This window comes from Girardinichthys multiradiatus, chromosome Y (assembly GCF_021462225.1).
Source record: "Girardinichthys multiradiatus isolate DD_20200921_A chromosome Y, DD_fGirMul_XY1, whole genome shotgun sequence".
In the NCBI taxonomy this organism is placed as follows: domain Eukaryota; kingdom Metazoa; phylum Chordata; class Actinopteri; order Cyprinodontiformes; family Goodeidae; genus Girardinichthys; species Girardinichthys multiradiatus.
The window spans coordinates 16,863,528-16,883,319 of record NC_061818.1 but is presented as its reverse complement, the minus strand read 5'-3'; positions in this window follow the sequence as shown (position 1 = coordinate 16,883,319).

The window sequence follows — 19,792 nt, the reverse complement described above, 5'->3', positions numbered from 1 at the left end:
CAGACCATTTCCAGGTCCTCAAACCAGACTACCTTTTCTAAATGAATGTGAAGGTTCTATGTCTCACCGTGATTATTACAGATCTCTCCACAGTTTGGTTGACTGCTACCAGAGTCCTGACTAACAGCAGCATATAGGATCACATTACCAGCCCCTAAATGACTGTACTGGCACACTGTTTGTAAAATTGTTACTTTTAATATATAATGCTTTACTTTGCAAAGCACTGAAAGGCGTTAGGTGTAAAAAAAAATCTCAGAAATGCTTTTCATGTATGTCACCAACTAGACCACTCAGGACGTCAGAGACATGTTTTCTTAGTGTTCCAAAGACAAGAACTAAACAAGAAGAGGAACATTTGGCTTCTGTCCCCCTAAGCTCTGGGACTAATTCACTGAAAACCTGAGTTATGCAGAACCAAATCCAAGTACAGTTTTAAAGAATTGGTACTGACCAAAGTCAACACCAGTACCTATTGTTGTTTTCTTGGTCAATGATATGTCAGCCACACCTCCAGCAAGCTGTTTGGCCCCGATTTTAGTAGTCAAAGACAGTTTTTTATTTAATCTTGCCCTGTTTTCATTCCACTCGCTGTGCTCAGAATATCCTTAGCAGTAGCTAGGTGGGCAGAGAGCAGCTGAAAAACTAGCTTCTAGAGACTAAAATATCATTTTTAATTGAGGTTTCCTTTAAAGCAGTAGTGTCCAAAGGTTTTGCTCCTCAGGCCAAAATCATCAAGTTGAGAGTAATCAAGGGGCATTTATTTTTTTGTTTTCAATTAAAAATGCTAAATAATTTTACTTTGAATTATTTTCTTTTTACCTGCTCTGCAGTAAATTAAACATGCATTATTATAACAAAATAAAGTAGAAAATAACAAATAATTGTATGAGTGATTTTGAGTAAAAAGTTGCTGGATGAGGCACTGTGGTGCTGTGGGTAGCACTGTTTCCTTCCAGCAAGAAGGTCCTGGGTTCGACTGCCGGCCAGGGGTCTTTCTGCATGGAGTTTGCATGTTCACCTCGTTCATGTGTGGGTTCTCACTGGGTACTCCAGCTTCCTCCCACATTTCAAAAACATGACTGTTAGGTAACTGGTCTCTCTAAATTGGCCTTAAGTGTGAATGAGTGTGTGTGTGGTTGTGTGTCCTGCATGTCTCTGTGTTGCCCTGCGATGGATTGGCGACCTGTCCAGGGTGTTCCCTGCCTCTCACCCGTAGACTGCTGGAGATAGGCAACAGGTCCCCTATGACCCACTATGGAATAAGCGATATAGAAGATGAATAAATGAATGAAGTTGCTGGATGTTTGTGGCCCTACATACGATTATTAAATGAAGGTTTAAAAAAAACATAACTTATAAAAGAAAAATTGCTTGTGTTACCATTTTCCATTTATGAAGATCTAAATGTAAAAACTGTCATCTCTGTAAGTTCCTTTTGCTGTAGGGCCGAATTTGTATCATCCTTAAACTGGGGTCGGGGGCCACACAAAATTACTCCAAGGGCTGCAAATGGCCCCCTGGCCACAATTGACAAGGTAACAGACTTACATGATCATTTAATGTGTTTATTTGATCAGATCTTAAATTAGCATTTTACTGCCTGCTTCTTAAATGAAATCCCCATTTTCTCATACGTTTTTAACTTTTACAGTACTTGCTGCCTTATAAAGAAAAAACGTTAGATATTAGCCTTATCAGTCACTTTGGGTATGAATGATCCTATAATAATAAACATGCTGTGTGCTTTTCATTCTCAGTGATTCATTTTGGCTTATGCTCCCCATCTTGTTAGCAGCTTCTGACCACCTCAGAAAGCTGTATTGCCTTCATCCTAATGAAAAACAAGATGCAAACAACCAGCTTACAGCTTTACATGCAGTAAATTATAAGAATATAAGAACAAAAGATTGGTCCTTTGGTTTTAGCCCCATAGATTACATTTTAAGCATGCAAACAAAACATTAACCTTCTTGAAGGGTTTATCATTGTTCATGAATATTATTTTGCTCAAATGATTAAGAGGAAACCTCTGAGCCCATCATCATTATCTGCCTGACATATGCATGGAAAGAGTCTTACTTTTTGGAGTGAGGTATTAGAAAATACGTCTGTTTGATCCACCTGTATGTATCTGTTTTCTCACAAAGCTTAGACGGGATTTCATTCATCCCACTCAGTGAACCAGTCCAGTGGGAGGAACAGAGCCTGTTGGAGAGGGTCAGGAAACTATTCTAAAATAATTAAGGTTAATAATTACTGAGGCTGATTTTGAATTCTAGTATAAAGACATGATAAAGTTTATTTAGTGCGCAGGATTGATTGACTAATGAAAGACATTGCAGCATGGAAACCTCTAGGGTGGAAAAATATGGAACCTCATTTAACTGTACAGTAAATGATTCAGTAAAGCTTGGGATAGAAAATGTAAAACAAGAGAAAAGTCACTTTTCTATTCAGTCTTTTCTTACATTCTTTCAAGTTGCTTTATGATTTTCTTTTTATTTTGTTTGGTTTCATCCCACCCAGCATGCAGGCAGGTTAAAGCCCGTGGTGAGCTAAAGCATATTAAGATATAATGTCAGTGAATGATTCCATAGTTTGGTACAAAAGCAAAAGGTTTCTATGAAGGACTGGAAAAGGACCTCTACATAATTTACTGGGATTCCTAGACAAACACGACAAATGATGTATAATTTTAAAACGTTTACTAGCAATGCGTAGACCCCCCACTCCATCAACAACGCTCGACTTGCCAATGAGCTAAACCAGTTCTACTCTCGCTTTGACAGTCAATCGGCCTCCACTCAGCCTCAACCCCAGTCCAACATTTCCTCCCCTCTCTCCTCAGTTGGCCAGCTCCACCCACTCCACCCCCTCCAATCTCCATTTCAAAGAAGGAAATCTGTTTAAAAGGCAGAAACCTCACAAAGCAGCTGGACTGGACCATGTCTCCCCATCCATCCTGAAGCAATGTGCTGATCCGCTGTCTTCAGTGTTCACAGACATTTTTAACACCTTAATGGAGACATGCCATGTGCCAGCCTGCTTCAAGCATCCATCATCATCCCTGTCCCCAAATAACCAAGGACCACAAGTCTAAATGACTTCAGAGCTGTCGCCCTGATCTCTGTGGAAATGAAGTCCTCTGAGCACCTTGTGTTGACCCATCTTAAATCCATCACAGACCCATTTCTGGATCCCCTGCAGTTTGCCTACAGCGACAAGAAGTCTGTGGTTTCTTACAATAAACTTGGCCCTTCACCACATCCTGCAGTACCTGGCCTCCCCAGGAACCTACGCCAAGATCCTGTTTGTGGACTTCAGCTCTGCTTTCAACACCATCCTCCTGGCCCTGCTGCAGGACGGGCTCTCCCAGCTGATCCTGCCTGACTCCACCTGCAGATGGATCACAAACTTCCTGACAGACAGGAAACAGCACGTGAAGCTGGGAAAACATGTATCTGATCCCAGGACCATCAGCTCCAGTTCTCCTCAAGGCTGTGTTCTTCCCCTCTGCTCTTCTCCCTGTACACCAACAGCTGCACCTTCAGTCACCAGTCGCTCAAGCTCCTGAAGTTTGCAGATGACATCACCCTCAATGGGCTCATCTCTGGGGGAGATGAGTCTGCCTACAGGAGGGAGATTGACCATATGGTGAGCTTGTGCAGCCAGAACAGTCTGGAGCTCAACGCTCTGAAAACAATAGACATGATCAAGGACTTCAGAAAGAGCACAACAACTTGTGTGACTGTCAAGTCGCCATTGTGGACTTCTTTTGTTTCCTGGGCACCATCATACCTTAGGATCTCATGTCGGAGCTGAACATCCCTCACCAAGAAGGCTCAGTGGAGAACCTACTTCCTCCGGCAGCGGAAGAAGTTCAGCCTGCCAAAGACAGTGATGGTGCACTTCTACTCTGCCATCATTGAGTCCATCCTCACCTCCTCCATCACCATCTGGTACGCTGCTGCCACCATCAGGGACAAGGGCAGGCTGCAGCGTATCATTCGCTCTGCAGAGAGGGTGATTGGCTGCAATCTCCCTTCTCTTCAGGTACTGCATGCCTCCATGACTCGGAGGCAAGCAGGAAAGATTACAGCTGACTCCTCCCACCCTGGACACAAACTGTTTCAGACTCTCCCCTCTGACAGGAGGCTGCAGGCCATCAGGACCAAAATCTCTTGCCCCAAAAACAGCTTCTTCCCGTCTGCAGCTAGCCTCAGTAACAAGACCCTGGTCCCCCACTGACACTTTCCCCTTCCAAATAGTTTGAATATCTTAGCACATGTAAATACTCTTTCATTTAATTCTATACTGTTATTGTATATTTTTAATATTTGCCATGGGGCTCTATTTTTCTCATAACATTCCTACACAACCTTTTTTGTGTTTAACTACATATTTGCACATTTATTTATGTCAGCTGTATGTTTGTTTATGTGTAGCATCTGCCATCAAAGCAAATCCCTCATACATGTGAAACAATACTTGGCAATTAGGTTTTTTTCTAATTCTTATTCTAAAAAGTGCGGCATACGCTTATTTTTATCCCCTTTACTCTGATATACCTAGAAACAATTAGGCTTTACCAACTACCTTCACGTAATTAGTAAACAGAGTAATCTTGTTTGTAATTTAATCTCAGTCAGTCAGTCAGTCAGTCATTTTCTACCGCTAATTCCATAGTGGGTCGCAGGGGAGCTGGTGCCTATTAGAGGGTGACACGGGAGTGGATTTTCTCTCCTGTCCCATCCCGCTCCCACAGAAAAATGTCTTGTCCCATCCCAATCCCAGGCCAGCATAACGAAAAAAATTGCTGCAAGGAAACAGTGCTACCCACAGCACCACAGTGCCTCATCCAGCAACTTTTTACTCAAAATCACTCATACAATTATTTGTTATTTTCTACTTTATTTTGTTATAATAATGCATGTTTAATTTACTGCAGAGCAGGTAAAAAGAAAATAATTCAAAGTAAAATTATTTAGCATTTTTAATTGAAAACAAAAAAATAAATGCCCCTTGATTACTCTCAACTTGATGATTTTGGCCTGAGGAGCAAAACCTTTGGACACTACTGCTTTAAAGGAAACCTCATTCAAAAATGATATTTTAGTCTCTAGAAGCTAGTTTTTCAGCTGCTCTCTGCCCACCTAGCTACTGCTAAGGATATTCTGAGCACAGCGAGTGGAATGAAAACAGGGCAAGATTAAAAAAAAAACTGTCTTTGGCTACGAAAATCGGGGCCAAACAGCTTGCTGGAGGTGTGGCTGACACATCATTGACCAAGAAAACAACAATAGGTACTGGTGTTGACTTTGGTCAGTACCAATTCTTTAAAACTGTACTTGGATTTGGTTCTGCATAACTCAGGTTTTCAGTGAATTAGTCCCAGAGCTTAGGGGGACAGAAGCCAAATGTTCCTCTTCTTGTTTAGTTCTTGTCTTTGGAACACTAAGAAAACATGTCTTTGACGTCCTGAGTGGTCTAGATGGTGACATACATGAAAAGCATTTCTGAGATTTTTTTTTACACCTAACACCTTTCAGTGCTTTGCAAAGTAAAGCATTATATATTAAAAGTAACAATTTTACAAACAGTGTGCCAGTACAGTCATTTAGGGGCTGGTAATATGATCCTATATGCTGCTGGTAGTCAGGACTCTGGTAGCAGTATTTTGGATGAGCTGCAGGTGCTTAATTGAGTATTTTAAACCATTGCAAAAATAGAAACAACTGAAAATAAGAGCATGCACAGCTTTGTTCTACTTGTACTCGTCGTTTTCCGCTTTGTCCGGGACCGGGTCATGGGGGCAGCAGACTCAGCAGAGACGCCCAGACGTCCCTCTCCCCAGACACCTCCTCCAGCTCCAGCATGAATACTTTTGCAGATTGTTGAACCCAAGGTGTAGACTAACCTATGGGTATGATGACTTCTCCTCACCCCTAGGGGATTATTCTGCCCCTTCTGTAGGGTGAGAAGGTGGCTCTTCTGTTGTCGTGTTCTCTCTCAGGTTTTCCTGGACCTCAGCGAGGGATCTCTGCGGAGCGTCTGTCGCTGTACACTGACTCCAGTGGTACCAGGTGTCGCCTTTACCCTTGAGTCTCACCGCATGTGAGGTTCTTTCTGTGACCTGGAATGGACCGATCCACCTGGGTTCTGACCACTTCCTTTTGATTACCTTCAGCAGGACCCACTCAGCGTCGGACGTGGTTGGCCGGGGTCCCTCGGTTGGTTTCTCTGGAACCTGTTTTGAGAATGCTGCAACCAAACTGTGGAGAGATCTGTAATAATCACGGTGAGACATAGAACCTTCACATTCATTTAGAAAAGGTAGTCTGGTTTGAGGACCTGGAAATGGTCTGCCTGTCTGCAGTTCGTGAGGGGTCAGACCATGTCTCTGATTTACAGAGCTTCTTACAGACATCAAGGCTAACAGCAAGGCTGTGGCCCAATTCATTTTGGTCTGTGCACAGATTTTAGCCAATTTTGTTTTGAGGGTCTGATTCATCCTTTCCACCTTGCCCTGGGACTGTGGATGGTACACTGTCCCAAAAGAATGTTTTAGCCCCAAAAACTTTTCCACTTCTTTGAGCTCCTCATTTTTAAAGTGTGTGCCATTGTCTGATCTGATTTTTGCCGGAAAACTGTGTCTTGGAATGTAATGATTTATTAAACATTTTACCACAGACTTACTGTCTTCCTTTTTTGTTGCCCAGGCTTCTGGCCAACCTGTGAAAGCATCCACACATACCAACAGATATCTGAACCCATTCACTCTCTCAGTCATGTCTTTATAGTCAATGATGATTTATTTCCCTGCAATAGGATCCACTGGGAATTTCCCTGGCGCTGGCTTCAGGGTAGATTTAGCATTGAACTGTCTGCAAATTTCACATGAGTTTATCCAATGCACTGCCATTGGTTTTAAATAAGGATGCCACCAGTGTTCGAGATTTTTCAGCATCTGTGTGGTTCCTACATGCCCCATGCCATGGGCTTCTTCCAGGGCTGCTGTGGTGAGCCCTGGTGGCAGGATTGGACATCCGTCTGGACTCCTCCAAAGTCCATTTTGGTTCTCACTGCCTCCTCTCGCCTTCCAAACTGACCTTTCTTCTGGTGAGGCCCCCTTTTGTAGTTTCACTACTTCCTCCAGAGTGGGTTCCGGTGTCCACCCTACCTCTGAACACAACAATATGTTTCTGGGTTGGTAACCAACGCACTGTTTTGCCGCCTGGTCGGCCGCCTGGTTCCCCTGTGCTATTCTGGTGTTACTACTGTCGTGTCCTTTGCATTTAATAACCGCTACCTCCTGTGGTAGTAACAATCTCATTTCCTGTTCATGCTTAATGGGTTTCTGTCCTGCTGTTCTAAACCCTGTTCTCAACCATTGCTTTAGTTCAACATGCACTGCACCTGTGGCATATGCAGAGTCTGTGTAAATGTTTACTTTCTGTCCTTCTCCTAATTCTAGGGCCAATTCACTGCCAAAACTTCTGCTTTCTGTGCTGATTGTGTGTCTGTCAGCCTTTCTGCTTTCACTGTTACAAAGTCTGTCCCTGTGTCCTCCACAACTGCATACGCTGCTTTCAGTCCTTCTGTGTCATGTCTGAAACAGCAACCATCTGTATACAGGTTTCTTGCCTCTGTTAAGGATGTGCTTTGTTAATCTGGTCTGATTTTTTAATTAAACTCCACTTTTTTTGCACAGACATGTGGCTCTCCTGATGTCATTCTGTCTGCCATGTTTATGCCTTCATGTGTGTATGTGATGTTAGGAGCTTCCAGCACCCTGCTCAGTCTCTGTTGTCTCAGTGGTGATAGTGTGAATGTCTTTGAATTCACAAAAGCCACCACTCCATGTGATGTGAGAATGTGGAGGGAGTGTCCCATAACTACATGGGCTGTTTTCTGGATTATTTTAGCCATCCCTGCTGCATGTCTGGTGCATTCATGATGTCTTTGTTCCATGTTGTCAAGTATAACACTTATGTACATAAGCACTGTTCTTATTCCTCCTTTTTTCTGAAACAGCAAGCTATTGGCTGTGTGTGCTCTTACAGGAACATCCAAATAAAATGGCAACGTGTAGTCGGGGTGTGCCAAGTGTGCAGCTTGGGATAAGCTTGTTTTGAGAGTGATAAAAGTTTCTTCAGCTTCTCTGGTCCATTCCAAGGGGGCAGTGAGATTTCTCATGCCCTGTTTTTTCACTAGGTCTCTAAGGGGAGCTGTGAGATCAGTGTAGCCAGGGACAAATGATCTGCTGTAACCTGTAAGGCCCAGAAATGACAACATGTCTTTCACAAAGAGTGGTTTGGGATGAGAAAGTACTGCAGATTGGTGTGCAGGTGACATACCAGTTCCTGGCTGGGAGACCACATGGCCCAGGAAGTCCACCTGTCTTCTGCAGATTTGAAGTTTAGCTTTACTGACTTTATAGTCTGTCTTGGCTAAATGTGAAAGAACAACAGCAGTGGCCTCCAAACATTCAGTTATAGTAGGTGTGGCCAAAAGAATGTAATCAACATACTGGATGAGTGTAGTATGCGGTGGAAGTGGGCAGTCCTGTAAGGAGTCTTTAAGAACTTGGTTAAAGATTCCTGGGGATAGAGCAAAACCCTGTGGCAAACGAGTGTATCGGTACTTATGTGATCCATAGGTGAAAGCAAAAATATCCCTGCATTCTTCAGCTAAAGGCAGGCAAAATAAAGCATTTGCCAGGTCAATGCATGTAAACCATGCATGTTCAGGATTAAGATTAGTGAGAGCAACATAAGGATTTCTCGCATTTTTCTAAGCTTAAACCCATCTGGGCTTACTTGAGTATAAGAGCCAACAGAAAGTGCTTCAGAACAAGCTGGATCAGTCACACACAGAGAGTCTTGTGATTCAGAAAAAATAGGTCCTTTTGTTCTTCTTGTGGAGCTGTAGGGGCGGTACAGTAGGTGAGAGCAGCCTGTGGGCTGGACAACCTACGAACAGTTACGTGCCCTTTTTTGACGTCAAGTACAGGGTACAGCCCTGTGGGAGGAGATGTAGGAGGGGAAGGAGACTGAGCAGAGCTAGAGGGAGGAGGTGCATAGGGTGGTGGCTTGTCTGTTACTTCCTTATTTCTGTCAGTGTTTGGTTCTGTATGTGTGGTGTCAGGTTTATCAAACATTGCATATTTACCGCCCTGCCATATTAAAACCATCTGAGACCAAAATGTCTCATCTTTTGCTGCCTTATCTTTTACATCCTTCTACTTGCCTTTAAACCATCCACTATCTTTACATTTTTCCTCAGCCAACTCTCTTTCTTTCTTAACCTTCCTCATATTCAGCCAAAACCATCTGCCAATGTTCTTTCTGCTCTTTTCATCAGTTCCATCTCTCTGTACCTCTTCCTGTATTTTCTGATTAATTTTCTTAATCAACTTTTCTGCCTGTTTTTCTTCCTGTGTCTGCTGCACCAACTGTCTCACAACATACACCTGTTCCTTAAATGTTTTCCACACTGGTGCCTCTACACCCAAACCTGAGTCATCAATCTCCTTTTGAAACTCTCCGTCCATCTTACTGGACCGTAAAACTGCCTCACCAGGCTATAAACATCCCACAAAGTCTTTACACCTTAATACTTGCTTATCACGTGAACATTCACACCCTTCCTTTCACTTTATTCATGCGCTGGTCAACTGAGGCCGTCCAGAAAATGTGGCACGCTATGTCCCTGGTATCTGGACTATTTTGAGAGTGGCATACACATGTCTCAAGACACCTCAATTTTCCCCCAAACCAAACAGCTTATCAGCACTCTGTCATTGTTGACACCAGTTAGGTTTCCATACAGGAATGCTGCAATCATTCACCTGCAATGAGAGTCTGGCGAACCGCTGCGCCTCTCCCCACTTACACTGTATTTTCACACACAGTCCCCTAACAAGTCTGTCTCACAGATTATCCCTTCTGTGAACAGCTCATCGATTTTATGTGTTTGTGTGTTTATGCACTTTTGATCTATTATTGGACTGCACTAAATACACTCTCGTTTCTGTTTATTCTAGCTGAATTATCCTATTCAGCTCATAGTTCCTCTTAATCTGTTCTATTCTCACTATTATATATATAACTCACATTCACACTCTAACTCTTACTAATCTTACAGACTTATTCAGCCAGCTCATAGCTTCACGAGACTTTTGACTATGTGTTTTAAGGTTTACCACATCTGTAATCTGGCTTTATTGAGACAGAACTCAAATAAAACACAGCATTCAAACCTTTGTGTTTTTGCCCGGTCTTAGCTTTCTGACTCCAGAATACAATGAACAGCCTTCCTAGGGACTCTAATCCTTCCTAGGGACTCTAACCCTATTTTAAGGACTCAAACCTTAAGAAACTGTTTACACTTCGGAGGTCCCCACCCTCCGGGACTTCAACCCAGCAAAATCATGAATTCTCGTCAGAAAACATGTGAAGTTGCCAAACTCAGGAAACACACATGGGCCTCAAACCCTATTCAGGGGGACCCTAAGCCCAAACTCAGGAAACACACGGGCCTCAAACCCTATTCAGGGGGACACTAACCCCAAACTCAGGAAACACACGGGCCTCAAATCCTATTCAGGGGGACTCTAACCCCAAACTCAGGAAACACATGGGCCTCAAACCCTATTCAGGGGGACTCTAACCCCAAACTCAGGAAACACATGGGCCTCAAACCCTATTCAGGGGGACACTAACCCCAAACTCAGGAAACACACGGGCCTCAAATCCTATTCAGGGGGACTCTAACCCCAAACTCAGGAAACACATGGGCCTCAAACCCTATTCAGGGGGACTCTAACCCCAAACTCAGGAAACACACGGGCCTCAAACCCTATTCAGGGGGACTCTAACCCCAAAATCAGGAAACACACGGGCCTCAAATCCTATTCAGGGGGACTCTAACCCCAAATTCCACACGGGCCTCTAACCCTTTAGTTCAAAAAACACTTCTCATTTTGCTTTTTGTGACCTCTTTTACAGTACCTTAATGCATTACTTTACACGTGTCAAATTTAGCAGAACATTTCATTTACTCAGACATCTGACAGCAAGAATTTAGGCCTATCGACAATGCCAAAAGTGCAGAGTTCGTTTAAACAGGTTCTGCCTTACCTTCTGTTGAAAGTGCGGGGGTACCCGGTGTCAGAGTCTTTTGGTGAAGTTCTGATTTAGCCGAAAGTCCTCGCTTTTCCCAAATCACGTCGGGATGGTCACCAAGATGATGGAGTTGTTGTTCCCTAAACTACTGCGTGCTCGTTTGTTTGGTAAAGCTAAGACATCCTATACTGTTACTAATAAAAACAACGTAATAAAAGAACACGGAGACTGCGCAGCTTTTAGATGCCTGTACAGGGAGAAGCTCGTCCGAATACTTCTGAAAACTTTTGAATACTACTCCCAGAACAGCAGTTTTTATTCAAAAGCATGGCGTGTACATTACAAAAATAAAACATACAAATGTATGTCTGATTTCCTATCCGGAGCTGTCTGGCACTTCCTGTTTTTCCACTTTTGACCTTTATCTACAGACATATACACAAATATCTTCTTGTTGCAAGGCAGAAATCGTACATACAGAAATATCTTCTTGTGAGGCAGAAATCTTGCAGACATATACACAGAGAAGCCTGTTAGCAGGCCTCTAAGTTACACAATACATTTTATTTCACACATTATTAAACATACTTGAGCATAGCAATACAGATCCTATAAGCATAGCATGAATATTTTCCAACAATCACCATACTTTCACCTACAAACACAGTTTAACGTTCAGTTTGTAGAGAAATACGCTGATTTTTCAGATGTGAAAACAGTTTGTTGATAACTGTTTCTCTAAAATTAGACTTCAAGCACCACAAAGTACTCGTACTGATTTTTAACTCGCATCACGGCCACAAATTTCGCTCTAAAGTTACCATTTTCTGTCAGTTTGTAGGACCGGGCCTCAGCTTTCACACAATATCTTTAAAATTGTTCTAGGTCTCAGAGTTTTCTGTCAAACCCCCCTCGATTGACAAGAGTCAGACGAATTCTGTAGGCCTTCTCCCATGTATTTTCAATGAGAGTTTGACTAGTAATCCATGAGTGACATCATTTATTTCCATCATAATATTTTATACTGTGAATGACATAGAGCTATGAAAATCTCCATGTTTGGGGACGAGGGATAGCTGTCGCCCACAGCTCAAAAATGTTTCAAATACCATGTACGGTTTCCGAGATATTAGACTTTGTTCAGGGACATGTTCAGGCATTTGTCTTTTTCTCCATTTTCCTTCTCTTTTCACCTAGTGTTGTGTCTTTATTATTATATTTTCAACAAAAAAGGATGAATATTAATGTTCCCCTGTCCTTTCTGATAAAATCGGTCCAAGAATGACATCGATCGCCCCTACGGTTTCAGAGTTATGGCCAGTTGTTCGGGAGCATGCGCCTCCATGTTATAAAGCCTAGACCAAGGGAGACAGAGAGAGAGGTGCTGCGTGAGTGAGAAACAGCAGGTGTCAAGTTACACTGACGCTCTTTGCTGATTGGCTGATTCATTCCTCACTGTTCTATTTATAGCTCTGTGTATCTCCTACTGTATATGTCTGGATGTGATTCTGTCTTTCTTTCTGCCGCTCTGTGTCTCACACTCAGACACACACCCACACACACATCCATGGATTACTATCTTTTTGAGGACTTTGCATTGACTTCCATTCATTTCTATGGCTTAAACCTGACCCGACCCCTAACCCTTTGACCATCTTCATGGGAGGCAACTACATGGCGGCCATTTTGTGCATCTACTGCTGTTCCAAAACCCAGACAACAGTGATTAACCCTAAAGGGCCATTTCTTTCATCAACCTTTGTTGGAGTTGTCCTTCTAAACTCCTGCGTGTTCGTTTATTTGGTCAAAGCATCTTAATTCTGCTCGAGAAAAACTAAACTTAAATGTCTAAGAAAGCAAAACATGGACTAGAGGTTGAAGCTGATTCACCCGGCCGGGCAAGAGAGGTGCTGTCTCTGTGTAGTCAGGAACACTTCTGTTTTTCTCTCCCCTGCACCGTTCTTTTATTGAACACACACATACTACAGGAAATATACATTTTACATTTGTTGTGCAGCCCTTCTCAGTTTTCTCACACATTTTGCTGAAGGTCAGTTTCCCACACATCTTCAGGAATCTTCAGGGAGAGGAGTACCATGCCTCCCTAATACACTGCCGGCTTCTCACGATACAGACAGAAAACACCTGCAAGCTTTAACCTTGAATAATAAACACTCATTGTGTGACCATACTAGAAGCTACTGTTTAAGGATTTTTCTAACTCTCAAAAGCATAACTAAAAACTACTAATAATAATCAATCTATAAGCAGCAAATCCCAAATATATCTTAGCTTTAGCTACTAATGATAAGGCATTTATATTTCCACACCTTCCATGGTTACTCATGATTTTGGAAAGCTGATAATAGCATACACTATGATTTCAGAAGAGCAAGCAGGTTCTATATAATTAATGGAAGTAACCCAGATCTGAAAGACAACCATGCTGGATTTTCAAAATAAGACGAAACCTGCTCTACAAAATAAAAGCCTTTACATTTTAAACTGTAGATCTTGCAAGACTAGGCTTCACGCTATTTTTGGAGCTCATCAAGTGTTGGAAATGGGACTATGTTGGCCCTTTCAAAATAAGGCTTACTGAAAACTTCAAAATAAAAGCCTCAGTCTTCCAGAGTTACTAGTAATTTTTTAAGTTGATAATAGCATAGATAACTAGCAAGCTCTGGTACGAGAAGCATGCACCAAGAGGCAGGTCCCGTCTAAATTTCTTCAGAAATAGCTTACTAAATTGTTGTTGCAAGAACCGCCAGGGGTAGAGAGATTCAGTCTTAACTTGCAAAGGAGGATGGTCCAGTTGTCTTTTCTGTTGTGAGCTTGGTGACAGCAAAAGGGAGCTCAGGTGCCGATGTTCGAGAAGGAGGAAGAAGCAGGATGTGTGATGCCTGGGTCCTGGAGTCAAAGGAAACGGGAAGCAGCCAGCTTGGTCCGTGTCCAAAAGGTTCAGACGGAAGTGAGAGAAATCCACAAGAAGGTAGTTCCTTAACTCAGTAGTTCATGATCCAGATACTCAGAGATACTCTGGAAACGAAGCTGGAACTCAGCAAGGTAAACAAAGCCTCAGTTAGTAACCTGGGAGGGAACAAAAAGGCAAGATTACTTGAGTTAAAAAACGAAGCACAAAATTAGTAGTGGCTGAGCTTGTTACCACTAAGGCACTCTGGCATCGAAATGCTGGCAGCCTCCCACTTAAGTACTCCTCCAAGCAATCAGCAGATAGGAAACACCTGTCATCCGGCGCACCTGAGAGCTCCAGCACCAACTGGAACACTGAATGATCATTAAGACAAGTACACAAAACACACACGCACACACACACTCAGACTCTGACACTTATCTTTGTTTGCATTTTGTCACCATTCCACTGGCTCTGTTTTTCTTCAACAACCTTGGATGTTTTACCGTTATATTCTAGGTATTCAAGCTCGCCTCACATATTTTTCCTGATGGGATATTTAAATTTTTTTAATTAATTTCAAGGAAGCCTATTATTTTGGACAGCACACTTTTAATGTTGTAACAAGTAAAATGATGACCCTCACAAAGGCCACAAGGACACTGAATTCATCAGCCACATAAAAAGATTCACTTTTACAACACAAGTTGTTTTATCACAGCCAAACATTTTGGCTAAACGTAAGATGTGAAAATATGACATACCACTGTTTATTTCATGAATGAAACAGGTGTGGATTTAAATAATTTCTGATATTCTCTTTTGTGTGGTGAATTATTTCAAATTTTATTTTAATAAAAAATAAAACCTCATGTCAAAATGGGTTAAACTTTTCTCAAAATCTGTGGTTTGCTCATCCTCACCTCCATCTGGGGTCAGAGGCTGACCCTCATTTTTCTTCATACTATTTCGTGGCTGACGAGTTATTCTGATGACAGTGGTTTAACTCTCTGAATCACACTGTTTTAATTAAGGCTCCAGCAGTACCGTATGCAATTAGTCTCTTTTCAATCAGGTTCTCTTGAGAGTCAGAAGGAGCATTTTTTTTTTGTGGTCGTGTAAACCAATGGAAAAATAACAGCAACTTAAAGTTTAATATATCAGAATCAATCAAACAGAAATTTCAGCTTTTTACTGTGTCCTAAAACTAGCTAAACAAAGTATTAGAATGTGACACATCATATCATAATAGCACTAACAAGAATAAATTGAGGTAAGTGTCTTCTGTAGTTCACATTGTTGTGGAAGAAGTTTGGCTCACCCTTTTTTACTATGTTGCTTTAGTTTATCAAGGTTTGCAGGTGTTTTTTTTTTCTGCACAGCTTACTTCAGGTCAATTTTTTCGGCAACAGCAATCAGCATTATACTCAGAATGTATAATTGACTTTATGAGGAGCATTTTTGTAGCCAAATGTTGTGGACTTCTTACCATGTATGTAATCATTTTAGAACAGCACAGTGACCACTTATTAGGCCAATATCCCTCACCCCAAATGGATGTCCGGCAACGTTTTTGACTTTACAATCTTTGCTAATCTATTTTTGAAGAATGATAAGTTAGTAAAGGTTTTTCAGTGCTTTTCAGCTGATCTTATGGTGATCCGTGTAGAAGCAGTAATTGTGGTCCTCTTGATAAACAAAAGGATCTTCCTTGGACACAACAATTTGCAAACAATTAGGTTTTGAAAATGCTGCTTTTTCTCAAGTTTTGACTGTGATGTTAAATTTTCCAAATGTGATTACGCATTTTCAAGTTTGGGCTGATTAAACCCCTCTTGAAGCCTCTAAAGCTGAGTACTTCACATATTCATTATTGTTTGTGGGATCCATAGAAAAACCTCTCAGACATGTAACTAATATACTGCTGTGTGTAATGCTGTTTTTAGAGTGTCTGTTTGTGCACAGAATTAGGTACACCACCTGATTTAATTTAAAGGAGTCAATTCATCTATGAACCAATGCAAAATACTCCTTAGATTTCACACAAATTTATAGAAAACTCCAGGATCTTCAGTATTTTGAAATATGTGAGTCAAAACTACAGTCCAAAAACATTTACTAAAAATTTCCGTTATGTCTATAAGTGTGTGTGCATGGTGGTTTGACATGTGTCCCTGTGTAGCCCTGTGATGCATGGCTGAACTATGCCAGTTGTACCCTGCACCTGGTCCAATGACAGCTTGGGATAGGCGATAACCCCCAAACTCTTCACCAATAAGTGTTTATAAACAGAATGCCAAGAGTGTGTGGAGCAGTAATCAAAGCAATATATATATATATATATATATATATATATATTTTCTGCATGGAGTTTGCATGTTCTCCCTTTGCATGCGTGGGTTCTCACCGGGCACTCCGGCTTCCTCCCACAGTCCAAAGACATGCCTGTTAGGTTAATTGGGCACTCTAAATTGCCCTTAGGTGTATGAATGAGTGTGTGTGTGGTTGTTTGTGTGTTGCCCTGCAATGGACTGGCAATCTGTCCAGAGTGTACCCCGCCTCCTGCCCATAGACTGCTGGAGATAGGCACCAGCTCCCCCGTGACCCACTATGGAATAAGCGGTAGAAAATGACTGACTATATATATATATATATATATATATATATATATATATATATATATATATATATTTGTGTATTATTTTTATATTTTGTAATGTGACCGATGTACATGGATCGCACGCTTTACCCCTGTGCCACCGCTGAGCCCCAAGGAATCTATTTTTTAAATGCTAATTAATTAATTATGAAGTTAATTCTTTTACTTGTAGCACATGCAGTAGATCTTGGGTGTAAATGTACCATCCACCAGGCCCTTACTCTCAATTTTTAGATTAGTTTTCAGACCTTTTAGAATTTAGATTTAGTGTTAAATACAGATAAAGTTATTATAATGGGGGATTTTAACATTCATGTTGACACTGAAAGTGATAGCCTAAATATAGCGTTTAATGCTATCTTAGACTCAATTGACTTTGCTCAAAACATTAACAAACCTACCCACCTTTGTCTTCATTCTCTGGACATTGTGCTGACATATGGCATTGAGTGTAAAGACATAACAATATTTTCTCATAACCCTGTCCTGTCTGACCATTTCTTAATAACCTTTGAGTTTAATTTAACCGAGAACTCCACACCTGAAAGAAAATTTCATTATAGTAGATCATTTTCAGGCGATGCTGTAACAACCTTTAAAGAATCTGTTCCACTTTCAATTTCCTCATTATCACAGAAAAACACAGTGGTGGGCAATAATTCTGTTTCTTCCCCTTCACAAATTGATTCTTTTGTTCATAGTGTTTCTTCATCATTGGGTGATGCATTTGACAATGCTGCCCCCTTGAAAAAGAAGGTAATCATTCATAGGATGCAGGCTCCTTGGTTTAATTCAGAACTGCATACTTTAAAGCACAATGTTAGAAAATTGGAGAGAAAATGTCGCTCTACACACCTAGAGGATTCCTACTTAATCTGGAAAAATAGCCTACTGTTGTATAAAAAGACACTTCACCAAGCTAGAACAGCTTATTTCTCATCATTAATAGAAGAGAACAAGAATAATCCTAGGTTTCTCTTTAGTACAGTTGTTAAACTTATACAGAGTCATAGCTCTGTTGAGCCATCCATTCCCTTAGCTCTTAGCAATTATGACTTTATGGGATTCTTCTTAAATAAAATTGATTCTATTAAAAAGAAAATCTTTGAGATACTTCCGAAGATGATTACTTTATAATCAGCAAGTGAGATAACATTGGAAATAACTGTAGAACTTGATTTGTGTTTGGACTGTTTTGATCCTGTGAAGCTTCCTGAGTTATCAGAAATATTAGCTTCATCTAAACCTTCAACTTGTATGTTAGACCCAATCCCAACCAAATTATTTAAGGTAGTGTTCCCTCTGATTACCAGCCCCATTTTAGATATGATTAATCTATCTTTAGTAAATGGATATGAACCACAGGCTTTTAAGGTAGCTGTAATTAAACCTTTACTTAAGAAACCTTCGCTTGATTGAGATGACTTGAAAAATTACAGACCTATATCCAATCTTCCATTCTTATCTAAAATTCTTGAGAAAATAGTTGCTAATCAAATGTGTGAGCATTTACACAGCAATGACCTGTTTGAAGAGTTTCAGTCAGGCTTCAGAGCTCATCATAGCACTGAAACAGCTCTGCTGAAAGTCACTAATGATATTCTTATGGCCTCAGATAATGGACTTGTGTCTGTACTGGTTCTGTTAGATCTCAGTGCTGCATTTGATACAGTCGATCACAATATTCTCTTAAAAAGGCTGGAATATGCTGTAGGGATCAGGGGAACAGCGCTAGGCTGGTTTAAATCTTATCTGTCTGACAGATTCCAGTTTGTTCATGTAAATGATAAATCATCTTTAAACTCCGCGGTAATTGTGGAGTACCACAGGGTTCAGTACTTGGGCCAATTCTCTTTACTATATATATGCTTCCAATAGGTCAAATTATCAGGCAGCATAGGATAAATTTTCACTGTTACGCTGATGATACTCAGCTTTACTTATCCATAAATCCTGATGAGCCCAACCAGTTAGATAGACTACAAGCATGTCTTGAAGATATAAAAACTTGGATGACTTTACATTTTTTGCTTCTAAATTCAGACAAGACAGAAGTTGTCGTCTTTGGACCGGAGTCTTTAAAAAAGAAACTGGATGGCATTAAATTGACCTCCAGTAAAAAACCTTGGTGTTATTTGTGACCAGGACATGTCATTTAAATCCCATATTAAACAGGTTTCTAGGATTTCCTTCTTTCACCTCTGGAACATTGCCAAAATTAGAAATATCCTATCCAGGAGTGACGCTGAAAAACTAGTCCATGCATTTGATACTTCAAGGCTGGACTATTGTAATTCTTTATTATCAGGATGTCCACAAAATGCAGTTAAAAGCCTTCAGCTCATTCAAAATGCTGCAGCAAGAGTTCTGATGAAAATTAAAAAGAGAGATCAAATTTCTCCTATTTTAGCTTCCCTTCATTGGCTCCCTGTTAAATACAGAATAGAATTAAAAATTCTCCTCCTCACATATAAAGCCCTTAATGATCTAGCTCCATCATACATCAGAGATCTGATGGTTCCATATGTTCCTAACAGAGCACTTCGTTCTCAGACTGCAGGTTTACTGGTGGTTCCTAGAGTCTCTAGAAGTAGAATGGGAGGCAGATCCTTTAGTTATCAGGCTCCTCTCCTGTGGAACCAGCTCCCAGTTTTAGTCCGTGAGGCAGACACCCTGTCTACTTTTAAGGCTAGGCTTAAAACTTTCCTTTTTGATAAAGCTTATAGTTAAAGTGGCTTAGTTTATCAGGGAAGGAGCCTTCCTCCCTCCCTGTTGGTTGGAGTAAGGGGGAGTCAGGTTTAGCCTAAACCGGCTCAGTTAAGATTGAGGTCCAAACACACCCTCCATTTCTGCTACCTGTATGACCCCTTCTCTTTTCCAATGGTTATAATCAGTCTGACAGAGGGAGGTATCCCAATCCTTGTGGTTTTTAGTATAACAATGACCATCAGTGGGACCCTTTGTGGGGTGCCTTGAGACGACATTGTTGTAAATAAGCACCGTTTAACTAAATAATCTGAGCTGAAACTATCTGTGTAGTTATGCTGCTATAGGCTTAGGCTGCTGGAGGACATAATGACCACATTCACC